Below are 19,589 nucleotides of genomic sequence, written 5' to 3'. Positions count from 1 at the left end.
AAGCAATGCTGTTACGCATGCGTACTGGGTGGTGATTTCCCATCCCCCATCCCGAGTCACAACCAACCGCCACCCAGCACCGCCATTGAAGGACAGGATTTCATATTGAGAAGATGTACTGCTGTAAATCAAGGTAAACTTTTCGTTTTAATTACTACTTTGATTTTATTTGTATAGTATCAGTAATCTGTTTATTTCCTGCACTTTGTGAAATTGTTTGCTGTTTTGTGAACTAATTAATAGCCCATGATGTTGTGACTAAACGTTTTGACCACTGCACGTTATTTGCAATACTGTCTACTTTACTAGATAAGCTATTTTTAGCTGCTTAGTCCTTTTTAATAACTATTAATAATTTGTAAAGTTAGTAGTAATTTGTAAAGTGGGCGTTATGCTCTAAAAGAGCGGGCCGCGCCATTTTAAATGATGCACTGAGAGAGCAAGAGCGCGCGCAATGATCCGTTCAAATAACGTTAGATGTAAAGTTAACACATAGCTGTAGGTCTACATTTTTAAAAAAGAAAACGAAACCTATTTATCCGCATTACAAATACAGTAACGTTAGTTATCGCTGAACTTTAGTGGCGCTTGTTGTGACGAAAATATGCGTGTTTTTTTTTTTTTAAGATTTACTTTTATGAGATCACCTGCAGGAAGCAGGTGAGGAGATCAGCTGTGATTCGGTCCGGCGTCAGCGAGCGGCTCATGACAAGACCAGTCGTTTTTTTCTCCATGATCGCCGGGGCAGCAGCAGTTTTAACCCGCCGAGGCTTTTAGAACATTATAAAGCAGTTTCAGCTCAAAATGGACTCGTGAGTGTCGTAGGTAATTTAGGATTTCGATGCGATTACGATTCGTGTCACTGTATGAGGCAGATACATATTTACACATGATGCTTAAGTGTGCTTATGCTAACAATCCCTATGAAACTTAAAGTTAAACTTATGAAAATGCGAGAGATATTTAATTAACTCATTTATTTGTTTTATATGCTATTTGTCTTTTCTTTATGCCGTTTTGAAGGTTTATTCCAGTGTTGCCGTTACGTTATTGAGTGTTTTGTATTGCTGTAATGACAAATAAATCTGACCAGACGCGACTGAATATGTGTGATGGATAACGTTAATGATGAAGTGGTATAACTCGTACAACCAAGCACAGAAACATCCCTTTGTTTGCTCAATATCACACAAAGGCATCAACAAGCCTTTGTTATAAGCAAACTTTCTGTAAAGAAACAGGCTTTGCCAAACCTGTTAGTTTGCATTTTTAAAGAAGGTTTTACAAATTTTTAACAATTTAGGGCAAATAAATTTGAACAATTACAAGGTTGTTTAAATGTAGCACACCATTAGAGTATTGTGAGTGGCATATTTGGTTTGTAATATCATTATACCCTTTATTTATTTTTTATTTCAGACTACCAGTTTGTGAGCTGATATGCAGTGGAAATGTAAGTTTTGCACTTACACATCAAAGAAAACTTTTTGAACTATACCGCACAAGCCATAGAACATATTCATGAATTGTTCTATTAACCTTACCTTGTCTCCATACTGAGTGTCAGGGTAATTTTAAATCGTTTAATGCATTAAAAGTACATTTAACAAAATTCTCAGCAAAGAACTGCATGATCAAGAATAGTCCGAATATTTTGTCCATTTGAATAATCATCTGAGGACTAGTTAGAAATAGGGTTGTTGTGTTGTGATACCATTAATTTATGTTACAATACTATACCAGCTGAAGTATGGTGATACCAAGTAGTATTGCAATACTGTAATTCATAACTTAAATCCATGAAATAAAGAAAAATGTCAGAAATAATATATTGTATATGTTGTTATTATAGGCCTACTTGAATTTAAATAATTCCCTTATTGTTGAAAAAAGTATTTGCACATCTCTTCACCTAAAATGTATTCATTCCAGCAAAAAAAAAAAAATACATTAAAATAAAGATACATAAAGAAAAGAGCATTTTTCCAACAAACCTAGGCTATATGAAGTGGTCAAGAATTGTTTCCTGTTGCTATTTTGGGTTTTTCATCTATCATACTTTTTTCACACTTATTATCGAATAAGAATCCAAAGTAATTTAAAATTTCACTTTATGAGTCATTCTTTTTAATAGATTGTCACGGTTGTTGTAGCTATTATATCATATTGACAGGAACAGAAATAAACGAATTCCGATTCAAAATGAACCATCACAAAATATGCAATAGGCTACTATAAAAGGCGCAAATTCTACAGTTTTACAACCTTAGAAGGCTCCATAGACTATTAAAATACAATGATCTATTGTTGCTGAATCGTGTAAGTATTTTAGTGACTTTTTCACATGCAGCATTATGTATTGTAGGCAGACTGTTAATGACAATACTACCGTTTACAAACTACAGTGGCACCGCCAGTATCTTGGAGCCATAGTATCACGATACTACCATAGTACCGGTAAACCGTGCAACCTTAGTCAGAAAGTTCAGTGTCCTTTTAAAGACATCAATTGAGACAAATATTTATTCCACTTTTAATGCGCATAAAAGTAAGGCACACCAGCAACAATGCCATGATTATATTTAATCGGGGGTTGTGTTTATTACTGTTTGGTGACAAGTATAGCTCATGCTTTTGATGACAGGCGCCGGGAGTATTTGGCAGCTTTTATTATTCAAGAACATTTAACTATGTCATGTTAAAGTGTAACATCTGTTGCTAAATGGCATTGCATTGTATCATTGCATGTGTTTCTGATTTCTGTTTTTTGTTTTAGAATTTCGCTTAGCCATGTCAATAACACTTTACGTTTTTGTGCACAACAGTGACATCCAGAAGGAGGAAGTCATAGAGGAAACACCAGCTGATGCAAGTGCTGCAGAAGGTTTGTTTTCTTTTCAAAACTTTGTGTGATTTTGTGAATTTGTGTTTTTGAATGTTATTAATGACTAATAATGTTTTGATTGGATCTTTGCAGAATTCAATCGAATATCAGGAAGAAATGTGAGATCCAAGTTCTACGCTGCATTGGACACACACTGCTCGTTTGATTGAAATAAATAAAAAAAAAAAACAGGAGAAAATTGCAGAAGAAAACTAGAAGAAATTTTCAACATGTTAATTCAAAGGTATTTTTGTGACATCATCTTTGAATCATAATTTGCATTTGATTGCAATAAATTGCATTTGATGTTTTCATTGGGCTATAATGCATGTCTACCTGTCTTTACTTTTTCAAGGTCATCTGGCAGCAGTTCTCCTTGGTCTTTCAGTCCTTTAGAGGGATGAGTCTAAAGAAATTTTCAGGATGTGTTTTGTAAGTAGTATTATTGTTTCTGCTTTCTTAGACTGGAAATGAAGCAGTCATTCCAGTTTACCTCACTTATTAATAGAAATGTTCAATTTTATAAAAATAAAACAAATGCATTTAATGTAAGTATTTGAAAGTAAGAGGGATGTTATATTATGGCCTTTGGAGCAAGAGCATTGCTATGTTGCAAATACAGCAGCTTGTGCCGTCACAGGGTCAGTTAGCTTCATAGGCCAGTGAAGTAATGAATGCATTTCTTTAATTTTTAAACACACTTGTTTTGAAAAGGAGGAAGATTAGCTTGAAAAAAAAATCTTAATAAGTGTAATACCTATGTAATATGTTGAGAGAAATATAATTTCAGTTGAAAGAACCTGCTGGATTAAGATGTAAAAAGATAGTGTTAAAAGCCACAAAGTCAAAGATGCTCCGTATTATAACCAACCCTGTGAAGTCACCTGCTGTGGGATTGTAGATGGCTGCACCCTTGTTCTAAAAGCCATACTAAAACATCAATTTTCTTATTAAAAAATAGTTATTAATACATTTTTAAAAAGTGTGCTAAATAATGCAAACTTGACTCACTGCTTTAATCTAGCAAAACCAAATGCATTCATGAATCGGTTCCCAATTTATTAAGTTTTCCCTACAAAATATTTATATTGATTATGTAGCACCAATTGGTCTCTCACACATTTGCATTTAATTTCTTGAAAATGTTTTAAAAGTACTTTTACTGCAGTTTGTTTTATTACATTACAGTGTTTCTTTAATTAAAAAAAAATATTGTTCCTTTAGAATAGTATCATGTTCAAGATACTGGAATTTAGTACCAATCTCTGCTGCAATTTTAAGCAGCAAATTTCCTGCTAACATTTTAAGCACTGTTGAGCACATTTTTAAACAGCACTGTTTTGCCATTCTGTTCACATGCTTAACAGAAATGACACTCAACAATGCTCAAATGTTAGCAGGAAATGGATGTTTTTAAAATTACTATATGGATTGGTAATAAATTCCACTATCATGACAAGCCTAGTAGAAGCAGTACAGGCAAATCCATCGTTTTGGTCTACATTGAAGAAGGAGCACCATAGCAAGGCCTTCTTATAAGAAGCATTTGAATGTAAAATGTACTATAAACACAAATAGTCATGCTAATAAGCAACTAGTTAATAGGGTAATTGGTTCCTACTAAAGTGTTACTAAATTAAGCACAAGGAATTGTATTTTTTTCACCTCTGCTTTTGGTCTCCTGGCCACTACAGGCTTTATTAGTGCCATTTAGAATATCAAACTTTACTTATTTTTCTTTCTCTATTCATAGGATGTAATTGTAGAGTCGGACTTCAGTGCAGAAGATGTTGGCCTGCTGACTGTCGTGTGTGAAGATGTCTAAAGAACCTCATTATGGATGCAATGTGGGCCTTTATACTGGAAGGAAAAGTGGTTATGGACTTTGCCACATGCAGTATGTCTCTTTTTTTGCTTTGATTTACACACTGAATTCGGACTACCCAAAGACTTTGAGCAATGCATTTGAATTTGTTCAACGTGTGTTGCTTTTGCTGGGAGGGAAGCGTAATGTGTTTTATTCGGCGAGTGCCTATATACTGCTGTGCTTTATGTTTAAAGGTTCAGGTATAATGGCATGTTTAATTACAAAGTGTTGCTTTTTAACATGTTGCTGTTTGCAGTGTTATATTTAGGACTGCAGCATTTTGGTGTTTAAAACACTTTTATTTTTTTTTTACCAAAAAAGTGTATTGTAATTTATAGGGTTGTCAAAAGTATTGAGTTTGGTACCAATCGGTACTGAAATAAATAAAAAAAAAAGTCCATCCATTTCCCACTAACATTGCAAGAACTGATCGGCCATTGTGTTCACATGCTCAGTAGATATGACTGATTGGCTTTGAAGGTCATTATTTTTACCACACTTCACCACTGTTCACCAGGTGCAAAGATACAAAGACACTGGATAACTTCAAAGCACTGTCGATCAGTCGATTCATCACCAGATAGCTTATATGTTAGCTTCTAAACAAATCAGCTATCGACATGGCTTTGAAACACTTCAGTGTCTGTGTAACTTTGTTTGGACTCAGTGAAAAATGGTAAACCTATGACAGTCACAGCCAATCACAATCATTTCTGTTGAGCATGTGAACACAGTGGCCAATCAATGGTGTTTAAAAACGAGCTCAGTAGCACTCAAATGCTGGTGGAAAATGGATATTTTTAATATTTCAGTATTGATTGATACCAAACTCAATACTTTTGACCACACTAATGTGATATTTTCTGTAGGAAAATCTAAACTACACAGTCTAACAAATTAGCTTTAAAGCTTAATATCTGTTCCTCTGTAAGTGTCTATATGCTGCCATGTTTAAGGTGCTGGTGCAATGGCATGTTTAATTACACTAATTCAAGTATATTTTTTCCAAGTGTCAAGTATTTAAAGTTTTTTTGATAGATTTTCAAACCTTTTCGAAAACTTGTGTTTTAGGGTTGAACATGTTTATTATATTTTTTGTCTGTATTGCTGTTTACAGTATATTACAGCACTTTACAACAGGTTTTTACAAAACTGTATTGTGTACAAGTGTATTGTGATACTAAAATATCACAAGTGTATTGTGAAATTCTGCTAATTTTGTCAAATAAAATGTTTACATTTAAGACCTGTATAATGTCATTACTTGTAGGTTGAACTACATATTTTATGTTCAGTTTAATTGAAGAAAATGTGGCAACCGATTGCACGTAGTTTCTTTAGTTGACATTACTTAAAATGGTGGATTAAAGCAATGTTGAGACTACTAGCATTCAAGATGTTAACTGAACATGGTAGAACAGTATTAGTTAAATAGAGTTATTAAAGTAATCTTACTATAAAACCCTAAGTAAGATTACTAAATAATGACAAGTATGTTAACTAGAATTTTCTATTAAACTTACTTAATTTTTAACAGTTAGTTTACTTTATAAGTTTTAGTTTTCTTACTTCAAGGCAATAATTAAACTTAACTTAAGATTTCCTTGTAAGTTTATATTGCAAAAATAAGGCAATCGGTTTCCAAACTTTTTTTAAGTAAACTGAACATGTTAGAATTTACAGTGTAAGTATTGCTCTTAAATGTTTAATAACTTTTGATCCGCTGATCCGATTCATACAATTCAAAGATTGGCATAAAGAAGAGAATCTGAGCTTTCCAGTGCTGTATCACATAATATTCGCGGACTTTCAGAGGCTCCGGAATCAGTGCGGTTACGTCATCAACATTTGACAACGCTGATTTGACAAAGAAACGCTCGTCACTGTGTCTCCGGACAAATCAGACATGATACATTGATGCATTGTCCCTCCTCCATGCCCAGATTGGTTCAAACTCGCTATATCACAACCAATAAGCATAGGTTTCGCTTTTGTTTGTGGACTAAGCTTTTTGAACAACACGGAATGAGAGATAGGCATACATTTATGCGCGGCTAAATAAAACGCAAAAAAAAAGAGTTTTGCATGAAATAATTCTCATACTAAGTACTTTTGCATGCACAGCAGCACAGAAACATGACAAAACAGTGACACAGCAAAGACGAACTGCTGCTCTTGCTTTTTTCAAAAGACGCAAATGAAGATGCAGCTGTTTGTCTGCATTGCATACAACCACATCCATATCCATGCTGGCACATAAAACCTAAGGATGTTCCATATTGAATCTAGTTTCGTTATGTAACTATTTATAGTATAGTAAATATTTATATCTATTTTTTACTGAGGATTTGCACCATGTTTATTTGGACTTTATTTGGACTTTGACACATTATTTATTATTTTCTTATTTTTATTTGTTCATTGTAAGTGGTGTTGTTTATAGTAACTAAAAATATATTATTTGGAAAAAGTCAAATTTGCTTCACTGTTCTATTATTTTGTAACATTTGTAACATACCGTATACCGCGAAACCGTCAAACCGTGGTATTGTTTTAGACGATTATCATACCGTGAAAAATTCATACCGTTACAACCCTACTCCTAACCATCCCCATATCATAATTGGCTTCATCACTCCATCTTCATTCGTCTCCTCTCCACCAATCAGCTGGTGTGTGGTGTGCCGTCTGGCGCAAAATGGCTGCCGTCGCGTCATCCAGGTGGATGCTGAACACTGGTGGTGGATGAGGAGATCCCCCCCCCCCCCCCCCCCCATTGTGTAAAGTGCTTTGAGTGCCTAGAAAAGTGCTATAAAAATGTAAGGAATTATTAATTATTATTATTATTATTATATGCAGTTATTTTCCTCTCTGTAAATAAGGAAGGGGAAATAAATACAATAGAATGAAATATGAAACAAACTGTGCTTTAAGCATCTTCACTGCAAGAAAAAAAAACTTCAGCTACAAACGTCCTTCAGTCAAGAACAGTGAGGGATTTTCTCCTTTCGTTGTTTGATTAAGGATAAAACAGTCATCAGCAGGAATATTACTTTAAGAATAGTGCAGCTTTGATATGGTTTCTCTTTCACATGTCTTTTGATTCTCACCTTGTTTGTTTATTACATAAAAGAGGGTTAATATGAATAATCACTAAACACCGTGCTCTGACACAAATGTGCATGTATTTGACCATTAAAGCGCTCACGTTAAGATGGCATTAAATGTGTGTGCTCTGCTCGTCTCCGAGGCTAAGAGCGCACACACACAACAGCATGTGCTCTTTCGCGCTTTTAAAAACAGGTATAATTGGAATGTACATCAATGAATAATGCGCATCCCATGCTGCAAACATTACATCATAGTTCATGCTTTCAGTCATTTTCACGGGAACTGAGCTTTGCAGAGCAACTCATGTGAACAACTGGAAAGGGGGCGGTATATGACGGAATAATCGTTTATCTTGATTGATGTTTTTTCATAATCGTTAGAAGCCAAAATCGAAACCGGATTTTCGAATAAATTGCACATGCCTACTATTTATTTATTCAACAGATAAGTGCTTTATTTTACAGTCAAATTATTTATGAATACATGATTCAGTAATAGTAGTAGCAGGGCGTAATTTGTGCCTAAACACGTCAGATCCGGATCCGGCAACTCTGAAATCTGATCTGCACCTCATTTTACCGATCCCCCTTTCACTTTCTTCCACAACTTTCCAACCCTCTTCAACCCCACCCAGTGTAAGTGTGTATGGATGTTTCTCAGTGATGGGTTGCAACTGGAAGGGCATCTGCTGTATAAAACATGTAATGGATAAGTCGGTGGTTCATTCTGCTGTGGCGACCCCAGATTAATGAATAGGCCAAAAAGAAAATGAATGAATGAATTAAAAAAAAATTTTTTTATTTTTATTTTCTTTTTAACATATAATAATGTATTTGAACTCAGTTTCCTTTTTATTAGGTTATATTAAGTTTGCATAATTAAGGGCGTGGCCACTTAATCGACAGCTAGGTGTCGCTGTTGCCGTCACTTCACCTCAGCTGACTCCGGCAGATTAGCCACTGATTTCGGCATATTCATCATATTTTTGTTTTGTTTATGTGGCTTTACACAGTCAGTTTCCTTTTGGGATTATTTCCTACCATTATGAGATGATATGGGATGCTGTGTGCACTTAATTGTGCTCACAAACCATTCATGTGACCTCCGTTTACCATGTGAGTAAAGTTTTATACTTATATATACTATCTCTATAAATGTTTTTGTTTTATTTAAGATCATTTATCATTTATAATATTCTTTAGAGCTGTAATGCACTCCAGAATCTGACAGATTGATTAGATGTGGACTGTAGAACAGTCATCTGAAGTGTTATCATACAGTGTTATGCTAGATTTCATCAATGGTCTTGCATTTACTAACACAGACTATGGGCCCTATCATACATCCGGTGCAATGTGGCGCAAGGCACGGCGCAATTGTCTTTTGGTATTTTCAACTTGGCGCAAGAGTCGTTTTGAGGCCTTGCGCTACACTGTTTAAATAGCAAATGCATAGCGCTCATATGTGCGCCCTCTAAAAAGGAAGGCGTTCTGAGGTGCACTGCTGGCGCGTTGCTATTTTGAGAAACTAAAATAAATTTCTCATTAGACCAAAACAAACCCAGTCTAAACTCAGGCGCAAAGTTGCGCCTCGCTTACAAACTGCTTAATACGCACAAGAGAGCAATAGGCAAATATCTTTACATATGAAAAAAAATTTATATTAAGGATATATATAGGATATAATAAGAATATATATAGGATATAAATATAAAGGATTAAAATATTACACAAGATATGATTTTCAAGCCTACATAAATATAAAAAAACCACTGCTTTTATGTCTTCTTCATCTCGGGAGGCTTTTTCAGTTCATTCATAACAATTTGCTTTTGTATAATGTTATTATTATTAGCAGTATTATTTATTATATCCATATTTATATTTGTTTTATTAAAAACAAGCTTAGATTTGCCCACCTGTCAGGTTTTAGACCATATGGGGCACAGCATGTGTTTTAGGATATAACTCAGGTTTTTGAGCACACTTCGTTATTATTGTTTATTTATTCGTTTGCTGGAAATTAGAACTGAATTTAGAAATAGTTTTGAAACGAATATTTGCGCTTAACAAACGCAATTAATTATTTATAGGCTAATTGATGTCTGTGTGTAAAGGTTTCCCTATCCAAGAGCGAAAGTGAAAGTAGATCCATTATCTCTTATTCTCACGCAGTAGATGCTCTGTTTAACAATTTTCTGCTAAAAAAAACTGTTAACTGTTAACTGTTTGCTAGTGAAATGCTTAGTTTTTCCACTTAGACTTACTTTACGTCCTGTAAATAGTGAATGCGCTTATGGCGCGACGCAGCTGGCTCTTAAAGGGAATGGGAGATGAGACTCTAATTGGTTTATTTTGAAAACACACCTATAACTCATTAAGAAAATAAACTTAACCCTTTTAGACCATGCGCTGAAGCGCAAGGCAGATTTCCCGTCCTTAAATTAGCAAAAACGCGTCCTGACACGCCCTGAAAGCGTTTGCACCCTGCGTTTTGCGCTCTGCGCATGGACCGTCAAAATAGAGCCCTATATCGGAAGTGTTTGGAAGTAATTCGCGTTTTCCTCCTGTAGGAAAACATCATAAGATCACTACTTATTGGCTCAATGTATTACAGCAGTGTTTTTAAAAGACTAAACACTTTATTGATATAGTGTACAGTCAAGCACATGTGGTCAGAACACAAACGAGTCGCAGGTGTTAAAGTATTATGGGTTTTCCCAAAGTAAAGTGTGTCTAAGCCAGGTCCAATCAAAATGCCAGCAGGTGTCTGTGTCTTCGCTCACTCTCCGCCTCTTTGCCCTTGTTTGGTATCCCGCTGTGAGTGCGATGACACGCAAACAAAATGGGGACGGTTGACCGCGACTACTTGTGGCTTCTTTTGCGCTTATCAGAAACCTATGGGTGACATCACGGATACTACGTCTATATATTTTACAGTCAATGATATGAACATGCAGCTCAACTCCTTGTTCAAGCTCTTGTTCTCTCCAGACTGGACTATTGCTACTCTATCAAACCTCTTCAGCTGCTTCAGAACGCAGCAGCACGAGTGGTCTTTAATGAACCTAAAAGAGCACATGTAACTCCGCTACTCATCCGTTTGCACTGGCTGCCAGTTGCTGCTCGCATCAAATTCGAAGCTCTGATGTTTGCTTACAAAGCGACTTCTGGCTTCGCTCCTTCTTATTTGCTCTCGCTTCTGCAGATTTATGTGCCCTCTAGAAACTTGGGTTCTGTGAATGAACGTCGCCTCGTGGTTCCATCCCAAAGAGGGAAGAAATCACTTTCACTAACTCTCGCATTCAAATTGCCCAGTTGTTGGAATGAACTCCCTAACTGCATCAGAACGGCAGAGTCACTCGCTGTCTTCAAGAAACGACTAAAAACTCAACTATTTAGTCTCCACTCCTTCCTAATCTGCAATTGCCTCTCTGGTTCTACCGCTAACTGTATTACTAAAAAAAAAAATATATACTAATGTTTTGCTTCTTACACTTTACATACCTGAAACTTGTCTACAGCACTTATTCATTGTTGCTCTTATATATGTGTAAATTGCTTCCTTGTCCTCATTTGTAAGTCGCTTTGGATAAAAGCGTCTGCTAAATGACTAAATGTAAATGTAAAAGCGCTATATACAAATAAAGAATTGAATTCAATTGAACAACAGGAGGCATACAGTAATGAGTGAGTTTTAAATTCTGGTTAAATATTTTAATTATTTTTCATTTACACCTTCCTGTTTTCCCTCCACGTTTAGTGCCTGCACAAATATCCTGCATGAAAGCTGTTTTGCTTCTCCCTTCTCGGTGAATTGCAAAGTATTCAGTCCAGCCAAACATAAATCCAAACCTCAGCCAAACATCTAAACCTCTCTATATCCCTGTCTTCCAGAAAGAAGAAAAAAAGACGAAATCACTTGATGTTCCTGCTAAATGTTCTCCTTGCAAGCTTATGCCAAAGCCTCAAACCATACAATCCCTTCATTCTGACCCAGTATACCGGTTGCCTTTTTTTCCAAGTCAAAGCATTATGGAAATCTCAGCTTGGCAGACCAGTTTTGTTTTTGTTAGTGTATATGTATTCCTATGGCTTCATGAACAAATTAGACAAGAAATTTTCACAGTTTTGACAAGCTGTAAACAGAGTGAACCCATGTTGTTGTATGTTTGGTTGCAGCAGCTTTGGATGGAGCTGTGTGTGTGTTGCGGTTTAGACTTTGAGCTTGTGTTTGGTTGTGAGTGTGTAGGCAGGGAGGAAATGCTGACTGGCCGCAGTAAAGTGCTGACAGTAAAAGAGACAGTGCCTGAAATAAGACATGGATCCATAGAGACCAGAGCGCATTCAGGGAAGAGAAGAAAACACACATTGATTTGTACATTCAAAGAAGTTGTTTTACTGAAACGAAGCAACAGCTACTTTTCTCACAAGATCCGATAAGGATTTAAGGTTCCTTGTTGCAAGCTCTGTGTGTGTGTGTGTGTGTGTCTTTAGAAAAGCAACCATTAATTTTGTGTTGTGCTTTTTCTTTTTATGAATTTAGTTATTTCATTTAATCATTTGATCATTTATAATCGTTAATTTATTTATGTAATTAGATATATTATTGCATAATTTAAAGGACCTGTGAAATTATCTAAAAGTTTTTTAGATGTTAGTATCCTCATGTTAAGTGTAAGGATACTGCAGTTGTGAGTAGGACACTGGCGAGTGTACACACTGGATCACAGGATCAATGCAAAGACTCGTCTGTCACTATGGTCTTTCAGGAATCAGTCTCATGCACTTCATATCTCCATGACACCACAACATCAGATCTAGAAAAGGTCTGGTCCAGGATTATGGATCCCTTGGCATCAATTCTCCACAGCCTTGGATTGCATCAATGGCATAGTCTATAGGGGCCTTGGAATGAGTATCCCCAGGTGGAAACAGAGAATACAGAAAATAATTAGCATAGCTGCTGTTCATAGTGTATATAAACGAGATAAAAAACAAATGAAAATGGCAGTTACAAAAATAAACAAAGAAACAAACATTTAAAGTATATGAGTGTTTCTAACAAAGTGTCTGGTGTATTAAGACTGGAGGAGTGCGTCTTAGAGGTAGTTGTCAAGCCAGCACACCTGCGTGGAGCGCATTCATGCATCATAACATTATGTGATGCATTGCTTGCATGCTTTACTAAAAAGAGGTCTTTAATCTAGGTTTCAGAGAGTGTGTCTGAGCCTCGGACATTATCTATTATTCCAGAGTTTAGGAGCTATTATTGAGAAGGATGGACCTTCTTTAGTAGAATTTGCTATTTTGGGTAATTCCAGAAGCCCTGAGTTTTGAGATCTTAAAGAGCGTGTTGGATTGTAGCCAGACAGAAGGTTGGTTAGAAAAACAGGAGCTAAATAATGTAAAGCTTTATAGGTAAAAAGAAATATTTTTTAAAATCTACGGAACTTATCAGGCAGCCAGTGTAATGCTGCGTTCACACCAGACGCGGAACACGCATCAATAGCGAGTGATTTACATTTTAAGTCAATGCAAACGCGCGAATAGACATCCTGCGGCGTGATACGCACGAATGGCGCGACGCGAATAACACAAATTGCGCAGTGTGAATGGCACGTCGCGAATTGAGCGTTTTGCGCGTTTGACGCGCGTTTCACGTGAATCACTCGAGTTCGAAAATCTGAACTTCAGCGGACATTCGCGCCGCGTTAACCAATCAGGAGCTTGCTCTTGTGGGGGCGTGATTGTGACGTATCGCCTGTTGTGGGTGTCCCAGGGAAATCCTCCAGCCGACACCAACAAGAAGTTCATCAAACTGGGCTGGGCTCAGTCAGAAGCTCCGCTGAAAGCCTCCATCAGCCAGGTTAAGTTTCTGGAGGAGTTTATGAGCTCACAGAGCTGGATGCACTTCTGAAAGGATGTAGTGGACTCAGACACGACCCTAAACGTATCGATGCTGTTTTTCAGATTTTTTAAAGCACATAAACACTGTTTCTTCATAAAATCCATGTTAGCCATTTAGCAATGAAGCTAGAGTCACCGGGCATCAAGCGGATTTGACGTGCGAATGAAGCGAGTAAACTCAAATGTTCACACGGCTATTTACACGCGAATATCGCGATTTATCAACCCGTTCCGCGTCTGGTGTGAACACAGCATAAGGAGGATAAAATTGGGTTGATATGATTTTGTCACTTCCTTCTAAATGGATCAACAATTCTTTTGACATCACCTCATATTTACTTATGTGATGAAATAAAACGCTATTGGTTGGGGAGGAGCTACTTTATGTCCCACCCTGTCTTCATGTTTCAGTTAAGATTTATGTCAAACATTGAAAAAAAAAAATTGCACATTTCAAAGCACTTAACAGGACCTTTATTAGTTATGTATCTGATTATGTGTCTATACGTTTATCTATTTGTTGATTTTGTGTTTTATAAATTTTTACTGTTTTATCATTATTATTACTTTATAATTATGCTATGTTGTCATAATCTTATGATTGTGCGTTTTCAAGGGACACATGTTTTTATGAGTAAGTGTTGTGTTTGTGTTGGTCAAATGAAGTTTGAGCACTGAAACATACATTGCAAAACCAGGATTATTCAATAAACTCCACATTTTTATCATCATTATTTCATCTCTTGCTTCTGGTCTTCTCTGGATTTTTTCAGTTAGAGGACGGTTAATACAGTTTTGGGTAGGGATAGGCAATAAATAATTTTTTTAAGATATACTGGTAAAAAATGTGTCAATGATAAAAAATATATGTCCTCTCATAATAATAATGATGAAACCAGCCCAATCTCACAAGAAAAGTTGTACGTAACCTCAAAAAAATTGTTAATTCTTACTCTGTAAAAAAATCATAGTTGCCCTAAATTTTTAAGCTGAATCAAATTAACCTTATGAGTTAATTAAACTTCTATTATGTTAAGCTGACTTAAAACAGCTTGCATAACCATATGGGGGTGGGTGAATAATTTAACTGGGGCTAATCAAACTTCAACTGTATTCTTCTTCAAGCCATCTCAGGTATTTTCATAAGAAAGTCGATTTATAATCCCCTGCTAACTGACATAGCATGTTACAGTAGAATATAGCTATACAATAATATGCTAGATGCATAAACTCACTGTGATTTAACTATTACAGAAACAGATGTGACTGGCTGTATCATATCTAGATAAAGATGTCTAGATATCTATATCATATCTAGAAAGCTAGAACAATTTACGTTTTTCTGACTAATTCACATGTATGCATTGATATGATGCACATTTTATTGATTACAGTTATTTTATTTCACCAAAACTACACAAATTTTATACTGTGGAAACAAATGTTAAGCTTCTTTAGTAGTTAGAACTATTCAGTTTTGCGAAAGAGTTGTATTATTACCTCATCAACTTCAGCTCTTCAAAATAATGAATAAATGAAGTGCAGTGGCAGAATTTTTTTAAACATTATGTGACAACAGTGCCACTCCCACCTGCCGGTAGATACAGGTACTGCTTTGCTGCTTTGCTGCTTTTGACTACACCAAAGCCCCGCCCCCCCCGCCCCCCGCCCCCCTCGCAACGCCACTGTTTCATAGTATCAGTTGAGTGATTGAAATACCTTTCTTTTGTAAAAAGATGATTTTTCATTTCACAAACTGAGGAAGAAATCAAGTTATTTTTTATATACTATACAGTGATAAAGGCTGATGTCAATTAGCATATTAGCATTAGCATAATTTTACCTCAAATTCCCTTCATAGCATCAGTTGAGTGATTGAAATAACTTTTTTTGTGAACAGATGATGTTTCATTTCACAAATTGAGGAAGAAATTAAGTTATTTTTTTAGTATTCAATACAGAGATAAAGGCTGATGTCAATTAGCATATTAGCATTAGCATAATTTTACCTCAAATTCCCTTCATAGCATCAGTTGAGTGATTGAAATAACTTTTTTGTGAACAGATGATGTTTCATTTCACAAAGTGAGGAAGAAATTAAGTTATTTTTTTAGTATTTAATACAGCGATAAAGGCTGATGTCAATTAGCATATCAGCATTAGATAGTAAATATACTCTTGTAAAACTGCCCCAGATACCTTGAATTCACAGATAAAGTATTGTCTCAGTTGTTTTTATTGTCTTCATGTTTGATTAGTTTAAACATATCTACCAATAGCTGGATGTCTGTTCATTAGTAAATTTAGTTTGACGTGTCTGTCTGTTCCCAGTCCTATTTTTTTTGGTTAAAAAATTTTACATATAACTTCTTTATAGAGATATCACAATGTGATCATTCACAATAAGTCCATAGTTAGTCCAAGTCCATATTATTTGCATGTGTTTTTGTGGCATGTGTAACATTGGTAACTTTAATAACGATTTATTCAACAACTTATTTATTTTTGTTGCATTTAATTGCTGTATCTGTTAACATGGAAAACCATAAAATACGATAAAATTATGTTTGTTTTTTTACTTTTTCTCTAATGCATCTTTGCTTTTATTAGATTTCATGTAGATGCACTCCAATACAGAATCATCCCAATCAATCTAAAATGATCAATTATTTCCAAATAGAGATATTTAAGTCATCAGGTGAAATTGTATTCATATCTCAACATACTGTATATTGCAGAATAACTAACTATGGCAATGCTAGATTGTGCAGCCCTAGATAAAGGACTTTATAATAATTGCTCTGTGGATATATTACATATAATAAATATCCAAAAAATCATAATATATTTCACTGTACTACATGTATTTCTTAAAATAACCATTTAAAATGCATATTTTCTGAAAGAATTTGGTGAAGATACTGTTATCTAAAATATTGAGTCTTTTATATTCAGTAGCCTATAGTTCTGTCTGTAAGTGTAAGATCACACATGGGCTCATTCTAAACTTTCACACACTGTTTCATACTATTCTCAACTCAGACGCACATAATGTGTGAGTCATTGCTTACAAAGCAATGTTGGTTTTCTTTTGTAATCCATGAATGATTATAGAATTAGGTACTTTTTTCATGAGGAAATGCCGGTTAAAGCCACGGTGTAATTCACTAACAAATGCAGTTCAGTTGAGCTGTTTTGTGAAATAGCGTCTTTGTCTCATCGCCAAATTTCTGTTTATGGGTTTGTGTAGTTACTGTCAGGCCTGCTTTACGTATGAATATTGATTCTCTAGAAGCCTGTCTGGCCAGACCGCGAGAGGGCTGAGAGGAAGTGTTTTGATTTATTCCTGAAAACCCTCTTTTATTTATTTATTTCTCGCAGCGATGATTTCAGACTTTTGTGTTTGGACTTCGGAGAAAGAATTAGGTGGGTAATTTAATGATACACTTGGCAGATTTTGTTTAACTGTGTCTAACTTATGATCAGTAATAGTTCACAAGAAATAAATTAAATGTTAGGGCTGACAATTAATTTAAAGATTGAACTACTAAAATATGCTGGTTAATTTATCACAATAATGTTTTAACATTTGTTGATAAGATGTTCAAATTTAATCAATTACTGGACAATGAATTTGAATTGGCGAGCATGTATGGTCAACTAATATACAGTACTCTTGGTGTTTTGTTGATTGTTAGCATATAAATCTACCCTTTTAAAACTAGATGGGTTAAATACACAGATAAATCATAATGTTGTCTCAGGTGTGTTTGTTGTCTTCATGTCTGATCAGTTTAAACATGTCTTTTCTTTTTGACTCTGCTACAGTTAGCTGGATGTCTGTTCTTCAGTAAAGATTATTTGACGTGACTGACTCTTTTCTACACTTTGTTTAGTTAAAAACATTTAACTATAAAAACTAGACTATCTACAGCAGGGGTTCTTAAGCTCGGTCCTTTAGGTCCAATGTCCTGCAGATCTTAGCTCCAACTTGCCTCAACACACCTGCAAGGATGTTTCTAAAAAGCCTAGATCAAGAGTTCACACTTGATAACTGATTATAAAGCGAGTTTGGCATGGTGTCGCAGGAGAGAGCCCTCATAAGATCCTCAAGCCTGGGGCTTCCTCCATTTGCAGGGTGAGGGGAGTTTAAGCTCAGCTAGGTCTTGCGAAAAGGGGTGGGATTGAACAAGATGATTAGACTTTAAAAAAGCGAGCGATTGATCCATGTTTAAAATTTCTGTTTACAGAGGTCATGTTTTGATCTTAATGTGATTTCGCAGGTCAGACTTCACCAAGCTGCAAAATTGCAAAACTTGTCGCAGTCTGACGCATTTGTGTGCGTATGAATGGAAGTAGAGGTCTTGTCGGACCCAACAAGATTTCTTGCGGTGCGGAAATAAATTTCCGCATAAAGGACGGGAGTGGTCGCTACTTAGTGTGATTTGAACAGGAGCGTGATCTTTGTGTCACTTGCTTGGAGCTGTGTGTCTGTGTGTGTGTGTGTGTGTGTGTGTGTGTGTGTGTGTGTGTGTGTGTGTGTGTGTGTTTGTGTGTTTATACAGACAGCTTGTTATAGGCGGGTAGAAAACGGGGCGAGTTGGGTACCGGGACAACAAATGCTGAATATAATTGGGAGCAGTCAGGTTCGGACTTAATCCTGGCGGGATCGGGTGGGAGTGGAATTCAAAATTTAGTCCCATGCAGATCTCTAAATGGAAGGCGTTGTGGAGAAAAGTCCAGTATGACCACAGCTTAAGAGCTTGATTAGCCAGCCCACATGTGTCTGATTGGGGTTGGAGCTAAAATCAGCACCGAACCTTCAGGACTGAGATTAAGAACCGCTGATATAAAGCATACTTGGTATTTTTGTTAAATCTGTACAATATGTCATATGTACAATAACTATATTTTGTAATATTGAATTAATAATAAAGTGCTTTAGATGAGCTAATGAATAGTTTGTGCATACATCAGATTAATAATAAGAGTACCTTTTTTGTGTATTTTGTTTTTTATAAGATAGACTGGGCGAAGCAGTGGCACAGTAGGTAGTGCTGTCGCCTCATATCAAGCAGGTCGCTGGGTCGCTTGGTCGAGCCTCGGCTCAGTTGGCGTTTCTGTGTGGAGTTTGCATGTTCTCCCTGCGTTCGCAGTAAAGGCAATGCAGTCCAATTCACTTTTTGACAAATTATTATTTTCATATAGAAACCAAAGACAGCAGTTAAGGGATTTGCACAAACATTTTTACAAAATATTCTGGAATTAGTTTACTTCTTTAAAGCACAACAAAAGGAAAATGGACAATAAAGTAGAGCTGGGAGATATGGCTATTTCTATGGCTATTAATAATATTTTAATATTATTATTATATATGGCCACTTAGATATTGTTTGACAAATGTTAGCAGATTTGGCATGCTGTCCCATGAGAGAAAACTGGGCACGGAGAAAATTGAGCCCAGGGCTCCCGCCTGGTCGATTGAGTATGTAAGGGGAGTACGAGATCAGGTAGTTCTCGAGAGCTCCTCGTGGTAAAGGAAGACAGGGGGAGAAGGGGTGGATGGGGAGTTTCTTCGGAAAACAAAGATGAGAGTAATTTTTCATCATCAAATGTGATCAAGAGTGAGTTTTGCAAATTTAAAATGTTTTTAAAACAGTGCATGTTTGTAATAAAGTAAGTCAAAGACAGTAAAATCAATATGTAATTCATCACCATAGCGCATGTCAGTACAGTTATACAAGAAGATGCTTGAGTAAAGAAGTACAAGAAGACGCTTCAATCCTGGTTTGTGCACGTTAAATCAGGTTTATTTAGT

At 35.9% G+C, this 19,589-nt stretch overlaps 1 protein-coding gene and 2 long non-coding RNA genes across 4 annotated transcripts in view; 2 read left to right on the top strand and 1 right to left on the bottom strand.

Moving 5' to 3' along the window:
* LOC141378087 (uncharacterized) overlaps nucleotides 1-11,317 on the bottom strand; it is a 160,291-nt gene extending 148,974 nt beyond the window's left edge. The window contains exon 1 of the long non-coding RNA XR_012391720.1: nucleotides 10,776-11,317. This is a non-coding gene — a long non-coding RNA (uncharacterized lncRNA). The remainder of the gene's footprint in view (nucleotides 1-10,775) is intronic.
* The window catches only part of chn2 (chimerin 2), a 174,997-nt gene that overhangs the window by 34,211 nt on the left and 121,197 nt on the right, over nucleotides 1-19,589 (top strand). The window lies entirely within an intron of this gene.
* Nucleotides 85-5,995, top strand: LOC137490619 (uncharacterized). The gene is made up of 6 exons (XR_012391718.1): nucleotides 85-133; nucleotides 1,420-1,453; nucleotides 2,826-2,884; nucleotides 2,978-3,128; nucleotides 3,240-3,316; nucleotides 4,638-5,995. It is a non-coding gene; the product is annotated as an uncharacterized lncRNA (long non-coding RNA).

This window comes from Danio rerio, chromosome 16, assembly GCF_049306965.1.
Source record: "Danio rerio strain Tuebingen ecotype United States chromosome 16, GRCz12tu, whole genome shotgun sequence".
Classification (NCBI taxonomy): Eukaryota; Metazoa; Chordata; class Actinopteri; order Cypriniformes; family Danionidae; genus Danio; species Danio rerio.
Note: the sequence above shows the minus strand (reverse complement) of the source record. Positions and strands in the feature narration are given on the sequence as shown.